A 9,776-nucleotide genomic window follows, 5' to 3' on the forward strand; every position below is an offset into this window, starting at 1 on the left:
AGTAGCCCATCCAGGTGGATTGCCTGAGCTCACAGGTTCAAGACCAGCCTTAGCCTGAGCGAGACCTAGTCTCTAAAAAAATAGCCAGGCGTTGTCTTGGGTGCCTGTAGTCTCAGCTACTTGGGAAGCTGAGGCAAGAGCATCACCTGAGGCTCAGCACCTGTGGCTGAATCGGCTAAGGCACCAGCTACATACACCTGAGCTGGCGGGTTTGAATCCAGCCTGGGCCTGCCAAACAAGAATGATGGCTGCAACCAAAAAATAGCTGGGCATTGTGGTGGGCTCCTATAGTTCAGCTACTTGAGAGGCAGAGTCAGGAGAATCATTTGAGCTCAGGAGTTGGAGGTTGCTGTGAGCTGTGATGCCACAGCATTCCACCCAGGGCAACAGTTGGAGGCTCTGTCTCAAAACAAAAAAATCACTTGAGCCCAAGAGTTTGAGTTGCTCTTTTTTTTTTTTTGTAGATTTTTGGCTGGGGCCAGGTTTGAACCTGCCACCTCCGGTATATGGGGCCGGCACCCCATTCCTTTGAGCCTTAGGCGCTGCCCTTGAGTTGCTATGAGGTGTGATGCTTGTACAGTGATTTACCCAGGGCAACAGCTTGAGGCTCTGTCTCAAAAAAAAAAAAATAATAATGCATCACTTGAGCCCAAGAGTTTGAGTTGCTGTGAGCTATGATGTTATGGCACTCTACTGAGGGGGGACAAACTGAGCCCATCATCAGATCCATGTGTTGGAGTGGGGGCCAGGAGCTTAGAAGGAAAGACCCTGCAACCAAGTCATTCCCTCAGTCCCTCCCCAAAGAGACTCATGGCCATTTACTTGGGGGAGTGTATACTAGCAAAAGGGAAATAAGCAGACATTTTGAGGACTGTTGAACACAGAGTTAAAGTTTACATTGATATCAGAGGACTAAAACATCTTTATGGCTCCAGTGTAGCTCTGTGTGATCCCACCAGATGGTCAGGCACCCCTAGTTATTTCCAGTGCTCAAATATGTAACTGGAAGTGACCTGGAGTACCCCCATTTTGGTTTTTTTTTTTTTTTAAACAGAATGACTTGCCCCAAGCTAAAGTTCCCTGGTGTGTGCCTAGCTCACTGCAACCTCAAACTCTTAGGCTTAAGTGATTCCTTCTGCAAGTACAGGCCACAATGCCCAGCTAATTTTTTAAATTTTTTAAATTTTATTTATTTATTTATTTATTTTTAGAGACAGAGTCTCAGGCTGTTGCCCTGGGTAAAGTGCATGGCATCATAGCTCACAGCAACCTCAAACTCTTGGGCTCAAGTGATCATCTTGTCTCAGTTTTTCTATTTTTAGTAGAGACGGTTCCACTTTTTGCTCGGGCTGGTCTTGAACCTATGAGTTCAAACTATCCACCCATCTCGGCTTCCTAGAGTGCTAGGATTACAGGTGTGAGGCACTGCGCCTGGCCTTTATTTTTTTCATTTTTAGTAGAGACTACCTCTTGTTCTTTCTCTTGTTTAGGCTGGTTTTGAAATCCTGAGCTCAAAGGAACCTCTTGCTTTGGCCTCCCAAGAGTGCTAGGATTACAAGCATGACCCATTATGCCGGGCCTAAATTTGTATTTCTTATCTGTGGGGTAGGAACTATTAATGCAGGAAAGCCCAAATGTAAACCTTTGAAACTGCTCCTAAGCTCGGTGGGTGCAGTGGCTCACATCTGTAATCCCTACACTCGATGAGGGAAGTAGAAGTATTGCTTGAGGCCAAGAGTTTCAGACCAGTCTCAGAAATATAGGGAGACTGTCTCTACAAAAAATTTAAAAAATTAGCTAGGCGTGTCAAGAGTTTAGAGGTCATTGTAAAAAAAAATTTAGCCAGGGGTGATGCCTGTAGCTCAGGGGTAGGGCGATGGTCACATACCCAGAGGCTGGAGGGTTCGAACCTGGCCCGGGCCAGCTAAAATAACAATGACAACTGCAACAACAAAAATAGCTGGGCGTTGTGGCGGACACCTGTAGTCCTGGTTACTTAGATGGCTGAGGCAAGATAATAGCTTAGGATCAGGAATTTGGGGTTGTCACGAGCTGTGAGGCATGGCACTCTACCCAGGGCAACAACTTGAGACTGTCTCAAAAGCAAAAAATAATAATAAAAATAAAAAAAATTAGTTGGACATTATTGACTGCTGTAATCCCAGCAGTTACTTAGAAGGCTGAGGCAGGAGGATGACCTGAGCCTAAGATTTCAAGTTCACAGTGAGCTATGATCATACCACTGTACTCCAGTCTGAGCAACGAGACCCTGTCTTGAATCCAGGCCTGGCACAGTGGCTCATACCTGTAATCCTAGCACTCTGGGAGGCTGAGGTAGGTGAACTGCCCGAGCTCATAGGTTCGAGACTAGCCTAAGCCAGAGCGAGACCTCCCCTCTAAAAATAGCTGGGCGTTGTGGTAGGCACCTGTAATCCCAAGAACTTGGGAGGCTGAGGCAAGAGAATTGCTTGAGCCCAAGAGTTTGAGGTTGCTGTGAGCATGCCATAGCACTCTACCGAGGGCAACAAAGTCAGACTCTGTCTAAAATAAATAAATGAGACAAGGTCTTGGTTTTGCCCAGGCTGGAGTGCAATGACATTATCATACCTTACTGCAGCCTCCAACTCTTGGGCTCAACAGATCCTCTGGCCTCAGGCTCCCAATTAGCTAGGGTTACAGGTGCACACCACCATGCTTGGCTCATTGTTTTTTAAGATTTGGTAGGAAGAGGGTCTTGTTATATTGTCCATGCTAGTCTTGAACTCAGCCTCAAGAGATCCTCTTGCCTCAGCCTCCCAAGTATCTGGGAGTATAGGTGCCGGCCACAACCCCCAGCTATTTTTTAGAGAGAAGGTTTCTTGCTCAGGCTGGTCTCAAACCCCTGAGCTCAGGCGATCCACCCACCTTGGTCTCCCAGAGTCCTAGGATAACAAGCATGAGCCACTGGACCTGGCCTTTTCTTTTCTGTTGTCTAGGCTAGGGTACAGTGGCATCCTCATGGCTCACTGCAGCCTCTACCTTTGGGCTAAAAGGATCATCCTGCCCCTACTTCCTAGTAGCTGGAACTACAGGTGTATACCACCATGCTGGGGTTCTTATGGGGTTTTTGTTTTGTTTTAAAGAAACAGAGTCTTAGCGTTGTCCAAGCTGGTCTCACATTCCTAAGCCTTACGTAATCCTGCCCCGGCCTGCCAAAATTCTAGGGTTACAGGGATGAGCTAAAGTGCTCAGCCTCTCTTCTATTTTCTTCATAGCATTATTTGAAATTCCTTTTTTTTTTTCTTTCACTTTGTCACCCTCAGTAGAGCACTGTGATGTCACAGTTCGCAGCAACCTCAAACTCTTGGGCTTAAGTGATTCTCTTGCTTCAGCCTCCCAAGTAGCTGGGACTACAGGCACCCGCTACAACGCCTATGTTTTGTTATAGTTGTCATTGTTGTTTAGCTGACCTGGGCCAGATTTGAACCCGCCAGTCTTGGTGTATGTGGCTAGAGTGTTAACCACTGTGCTATGGGTGCCGAGCCTATTTGAAATTATCTTGCTCTTTGTTTGCTTACTATTTATCTTTCAAATAATCCAGTTCTTGAGCAATGCTTGGCACATTAAAAAAAAATGTTCAGTAGTATCTATTGAATGAATAAATTAGGACATTGAGGATCAAGAAACAAAGGGTGCCCCTGAACAAGAGTAAGACTCTGTCTCTACTAAAAACAGAACACCTACAGCTGGTACATGGCTCACATCTGTAATCCTAGCACTTTGGGAAGCTGGGGTTGGGTGGATCCCTTGCGCTCAGCAGTTTGAGACCAGCCTGAGCAAGAATGAGACCCCATCTCTAGTAAAAATAGAAAAACTAATCAGACATTATGGCATGTGCCTATAGTCCCAGCTACTCAGGAGGCTGAAGCAAGTGGATTGCTTATACCCAAGAGTTTGCAGTTAGGAGCTATGATGCCAAGGCACTCTACCAAGGTCAACAATGTAAGAATGTCTCAAAAAAAGACAGAAACAGGCTCTGTGTCCCTAGCACAGTGGTTAAGGCACTGGCCACATGCACCAAGGGTCACGGGTTTAAACCCAGCCTGGGCCTGCTAAACAACAATGACAACTACAACACAAAATAGCCAGGTGTTGTGGCAGGCACCTGTAGTCCCAGCTACTTGGGAGGCTAAGGCAAGAGAATTGCTTAAGCCAGTGGTTCTCAACTTTCCTAATGCCAAGAACCTTTAATACAGTCCAAAGGGGTTGTGACCCACAGGTTGAGAACCGCTGGCTTAAGCCCAAGAGTTTGACGTTGCTGTGAGCTATGATGTCACAGCACTCTACCCAGGGTGACATAGTGAGACTCTGTCTCAAAAAAAAAAAAAAGACAAACGCAAAGGGCACAATAAATGATACAATGAGTTTCATCTCAGTCATCCACATGATGTCTAGACCCTGGAAGACACAGGGTCTTGAGCTGTGGCCATGACCCTGTTGGCTAGCACTACAAGCACCCAGGAGGCTGGAGTGATACTGGCATGCAACACTACAGGATCAACTTGGACAAATATCACCCAGGTTACTTTGGAAAAGTTGGTATGAGGCGCTACCACTTATAGAGGGACTAGAGATTCTTCACAACTGCGAACCTTAATATATTTACATGAGTAAAATTTGCTGCCAAAACCAAGACAGCTCCCATCATTGATGTGGTACAATCGGACCACTACAAAGTTTGGGGAAAGAGAAAGCTTCCCATTCAGCCTGTCATCATGAAGACCAAATTCTTTAGCAGAAAAGCTGAGGAAAAATAGGTGAAGAGGTGGCCTGAGCCCTGGAGGCTTGAAGCCACTTGCAAGAAAGCTCATTAAATGCTTTAAAAAAAAAAAAAAAGTGCTTTAAAAAGAAAAGAATCACTGGCTAGGGCACCAGCTACATACACCAGGGCTGGCAGGTTTGAACCCAGCCTGGGCCTGCCAAACAACGACAACTACAAGCAAAAAATAGCTGGGTGTTGTAGGGGGCACCTGTAGTCCCAGCTACTTGGGAGGCTGAGGGAAGAGAATCTCTTAAGCCCAAGAGTTTGAGGTTGTTGTAAGCAACAGAGTCTTATGTTGCCCTCAGTAGAAAAGAAAAGAATTCCTAGTTTCTGGTAAAGATAGTTTTTGTTTGTTTGTTTTTTGAGACAGAGTCTCACTATGTCGCCCTCGGTAGAATGCTGTGGCATCACAGCTCACAGCAACCTCGAACTCCTGGGCTTAAGTGATTCTCTTCCCTCAGCCTCCAGAGTAGCTGGGACTACAGGCGCCCCCCTACAAATCCCAACTATTTTTTGGTTGGCAGGCTGGGGCTGGGTTTGAACCCCCCAGCTCTGGTGTATGTAGTTGGCACCTTAACCACTGTGCTACAGGCACCAAGCTATTTTAATAGAAAATTCAATGAAGGCAGGAGACTTGAGTGCATCAGTTGTCTTTCTACTGGTTTGGGGATATTATCTTCTGTAAGGCCTAGGCTTGCCTGAAATGGCCTGAGTTGGCCACGTTCCCAGATTTCTCTCAGTTTTTTGATTCTTGGTCACCATCGTTTCAAGATAGGCACATATACTCCTCCCTATCTTCAAAGGCAATCTGTGGCTACAAAAGAGTTTCCTCGGTGCAGGCTGAAAGAAAGGCAATTGCTGGCTTCTCTGAGGAGATCATCAATTTCCAGCCTTAAACTGGCTTAAAATAATCTCCCACTGTTGTCTGAGCACATGCAGACCAAGCATTGAAAATTAATGGACCCCAGTGACTTCTCAAGGAGTTCTGATGTCTCTATAGTGTGCCTGTCTGAACTAATCTATGCCATATGCTTACTAAAGAACATGTACATTTATCTGGCCTACCTTAAGCAGCCTTAGGATTACGTTAATGGCAGTAAGAGGGATAGGTGTTGGTGGAAATGTCAACATGCTGTCAGTCCCCTAGAGGCCTGGGGTCAGCTACCATGGGCAGTTTGTACCCACAGCATAATTTTAGAGTCAGGGTCTCCTGGCAGGTTTTCTGAGCCTCCGTCTGACTTCTCAGATTCTACCTGTGACTGATCTAATCTTGACTGAAGAGGCTTTGGAAAGATATTAGTGTGGGGTGCATACTGTTTTGCTGAAGATGTTACATGCAGGTCAGCAAGAACAGTCACTGACAAACCGACTTAACCTGAGTCCCCCAAAGATGATTTTTTACTTTTTATTATTTGTCTTAAACATGAGTCCAAGATCTGGCTTTAGTTTTAGGACTCACGCACAAAGGGCTTCACCAGTTTATTAATAATACTGCTTGTAACTTTTTGAGTTCCATATTATGGGTCAGCATTTGCCTCATTTCTAATTTTAAAAAATTACACTTTCTATCTGAGCTGTTGCCCAGTCCGGCGATAACCCTGGTGTTTTCGTACCCTGAACCTGTGCCTCGGTCTCTGGGTAAGAAAGACTTTTTTTTTTTTTTTTTTTTGAGACAGAGCCTCAAGCTGTCCCCCTGGGTAGAGTGCCATGGCCTCACAGCTCACAGCAACCTCCAACTCCCGGGCTCAAGCGAGTCTCCTGCCTCAGCCTCCCAAGTAGCTGGGACCACAGGCGCCCGCCACAACGCCTGGCCATTTTTTGGTTGCAGCCGTCATTGTTGTTTGGCGGGTCCGGGCTGGGGATTCGAACCCGCCACCTTAGGTGTACGTGGCTGGCGCCTTAGCCGGTTGAGCTATAGGCGCCAAGCCAAGAAAGACTTTTGAGGGGAGTGGAAGGAAAGTGGGAGAAACGCAAGAAGAGGCTCTCAGATTCCGGAATACACCTGGTCCTGTTAAAGCTCACCTCTACACATAAAGTTTTTGTTTTCCAAGTCATTGAACCGGCGACATAGTCTACCGGCCATCTTGGTTGTGGCAACCCTAAGTCTTTTGATTTTTTTTTTTGTTCTGTGACGACAACCAAGAGAATTAGACAAAGCCGCCCTGCCCGAGCTTTTGGAGGAGCCCAGCAATTCCCCGGGTGATGCGCGCCGCCCTCCCGCCCCCAGGTCCAGGGTGTGGGCCCCCGTGAGCTCCGCCTCCTCCCTCGGCCGGCGCTCGGCTCGCGGGTCGGGGAGGGGCTTGGCTGGGCCCCCCGCCGGCCCCCGCCGTGCGGCCCCGCCCCTCATTTAAATACGCGGCGCCGGCGGGTGCGACGAGCTCGCCGCGGACCCAAGATGGCGGCGTGTGGACGTGTACGGAGGATGTTCCGCTTGTCGGCGGCGCTGCAGCTACTGCTGCTCGCCGCGGCCGGGGCCCAGAAACTCACAGGCCAGGGCGGCCACGGCCAGGCCCCGGGGCCCAACTTTCCGTCTTTTGTAGGGCCGGCTGGAGGCGGCGGCCCGGCGGGTCAGCAGCTGCTCCAGCTGCCTCAGTCATCGCAGCTTCAGCAGCAGCAGCAACAGCAGCAGCCGCCTCAGCCGCCGCAGCCGCCTTTCCCGGCGGGTGGGCCTTCGGCCCGGCGAGGAGGAGCGGGGCCCGGCGGGGCTGGCGGGGGCTGGAAGCTGGCGGAGGAAGAGTCCTGCAGGGAGGACGTGACCCGTGTGTGTCCCAAGCACACCTGGAGCAACAACCTAGCGGTGCTCGAGTGCCTGCAGGACGTGAGGGAGGTGAGGAGGTGGGAACGGAATCGGGAGGGCAGGCCTAGTGCGGGCGCGAGGGTGTCGCCGGCCTTGGAAGCTGCTGACGCTGGTCTGCTGCTGCTTTTCTTCTTGGGCTTCTTCTGTGGTACACTCGCTCCTTCTCTCTCCCAGCACCTCACTCTCTGTTGCATCCAGGGACGAGAACCCCCACCTCCACCCCTTCCTTTCCCGGCCCTTATTTACTCTTCCTGTTAACCGGGGTCTGGGACGAGACCTTGGCTCCTGGCCGCTATTCGCCAAGGCCCAGAGCGTGTTTCTATTTGCTCCTGTCTTTTGTGTGATGCTCTATGCAGACTGGCTCCTCGCTGAGAACAGTTTAGGATTTTGCCGTCAGTTTCGACTCGGACGATTTGTAGCAAATCAATTAAACGTAAAAAATGGTTGGCGTACTTAAGCTATTGAAGAATGATCTGCTGTTTTGGTTAGGTAACTTGGGTTCTATTCCGATGTGTATTGTAGTCAGCTGCAGAATTAACTGCCTTATAACCCATTCTTTTGTAATTTGCAAATTCTTATTATTTAACTGGTGCTAAAACTAATACATGCTTCTTTTCTCCTTCATTTCCTTTGGTCAGTTTGTAGTGAACCTCATGTTTAAGGTATTAACTCCAATTAACTTGGAATCCCAGAGCTTGAAAACTTAGGGCAGCATTTGAAGCTGTGTTTGTGATTATTGTGAGGTTTTGCCTTTCTGGGGTCTGAATATGATTTTAACAGTACCTTTAAAAAAAAACTCTTAATTCGGGCGGTGCCCGTGGCTCTGATAGGGTGCCGGCCCCATATACCCAAGGATGGTGGGTTCGAACCCTGCCCCGGACAAAGTGCAAAAAAAAAAAAAAAAAAAAAAAAGCCAGGCGTTGTGGCAGGCGGCTGTAGTCCCAGCTACTCGGGAGGCTGAAGCAAGAGAATGGTAAAAAGAGCTAGAGGTTGCTGTGAACTGTGACGCCTCGGCACTCTACCAAGGGCGATAAAGTAAGAGTCTGTAGAAAAAAAAAATCTCTTAATTCTATTATGTATTATTCACAGTATCTCTTAATGAAATCTTGATTTGATGTTGCTCTGTGTGATTCAGTTAAGTGATAGTGATAATTTCTTCTCTAGATTTAATGCTGCACAAATAAGTGCATTTTTTTTTTTTTGAGACAGAGTTCTCACTATGTCGCCCTCGGTACACAACAACCTCAAACTCCTGGGCTTAAGCGATTCTCTTGCCTCAGCCTCCCAAGTAGCTGGAACTGGCAGCGCCTACCACAACGCTTGGCTATTTTTTGGTTGTAGTTGTCATTGTTGTTTAGCATACCCAGGCTGGGTTCGAACCCTCCAGCTCTGGTTTATGTGGCTGGCGCCCCAGCTGCTGAGCGATAGGCACTGAGCCAGATAAGTGCATATTTGACAATTCTCAAAGTTTGGAAGCAAACATGATAGTAATGCTTTTTTAAAAAGAAAAGATGTAGATATAGAAAATTGGCCTCAAAGGTTGAGAAGTAGAATGAAGCTGCTGCTTGATGCTATTTCTTTTGAGAAATTGTATTATCAGAATTGTTTTAACACGTTCAAGACCATTAGAAGACCCTTGGTTTGTAGAAATTTGCTACTCTTGGTCTCCCTTTAATCCCACTGTGGCATTTGTCTACTGTTCTATGCAAAGGTAACTTAGAAGAGAAAAAGTTATACATAATCAGGAAAAAGAAAGGACGTTTACAGAGCCACTAGAAATGTGAGGACTACATTACTTCTCATCTATACCTTGAAGACTAGGAAGATAATCTGTGGTTATTCTTTGTTTTTGTCTGTCTAGTAAATAAATACATCTAACTTTTTTTTTTTTTTTGACAAAGTCTTACTTTGTTGCTCTGGTAGAGTACCTTGGCATCATCCTAACTCTAATTCATAGCAACTTCAAACTCATAGCAAACTCCTGGGCTTAGCTGATCCTCTTCCCTCAGCCTTCAGAGTAGCTGGGACTACAGGTGCCTGCCACTGTGCCTGGCTGGTTTGTTTCCTATCTTTAGTAGAAACTGGGGTCTTGTTCTTGCTCAGGCTGGTCTGGAACTCCTGAGCTCAAGTGATTCTCTGGCCTAAGCCTCACAGTGTACTAGGATTACAGCATGAACC

The sequence above is a fragment of the Otolemur garnettii genome, unplaced genomic scaffold (genome assembly GCF_000181295.1).
Source record: "Otolemur garnettii isolate 467f Iridium unplaced genomic scaffold, OtoGar3 scaffold00047, whole genome shotgun sequence".
NCBI lineage: Eukaryota > Metazoa > Chordata > Mammalia > Primates > Galagidae > Otolemur > Otolemur garnettii.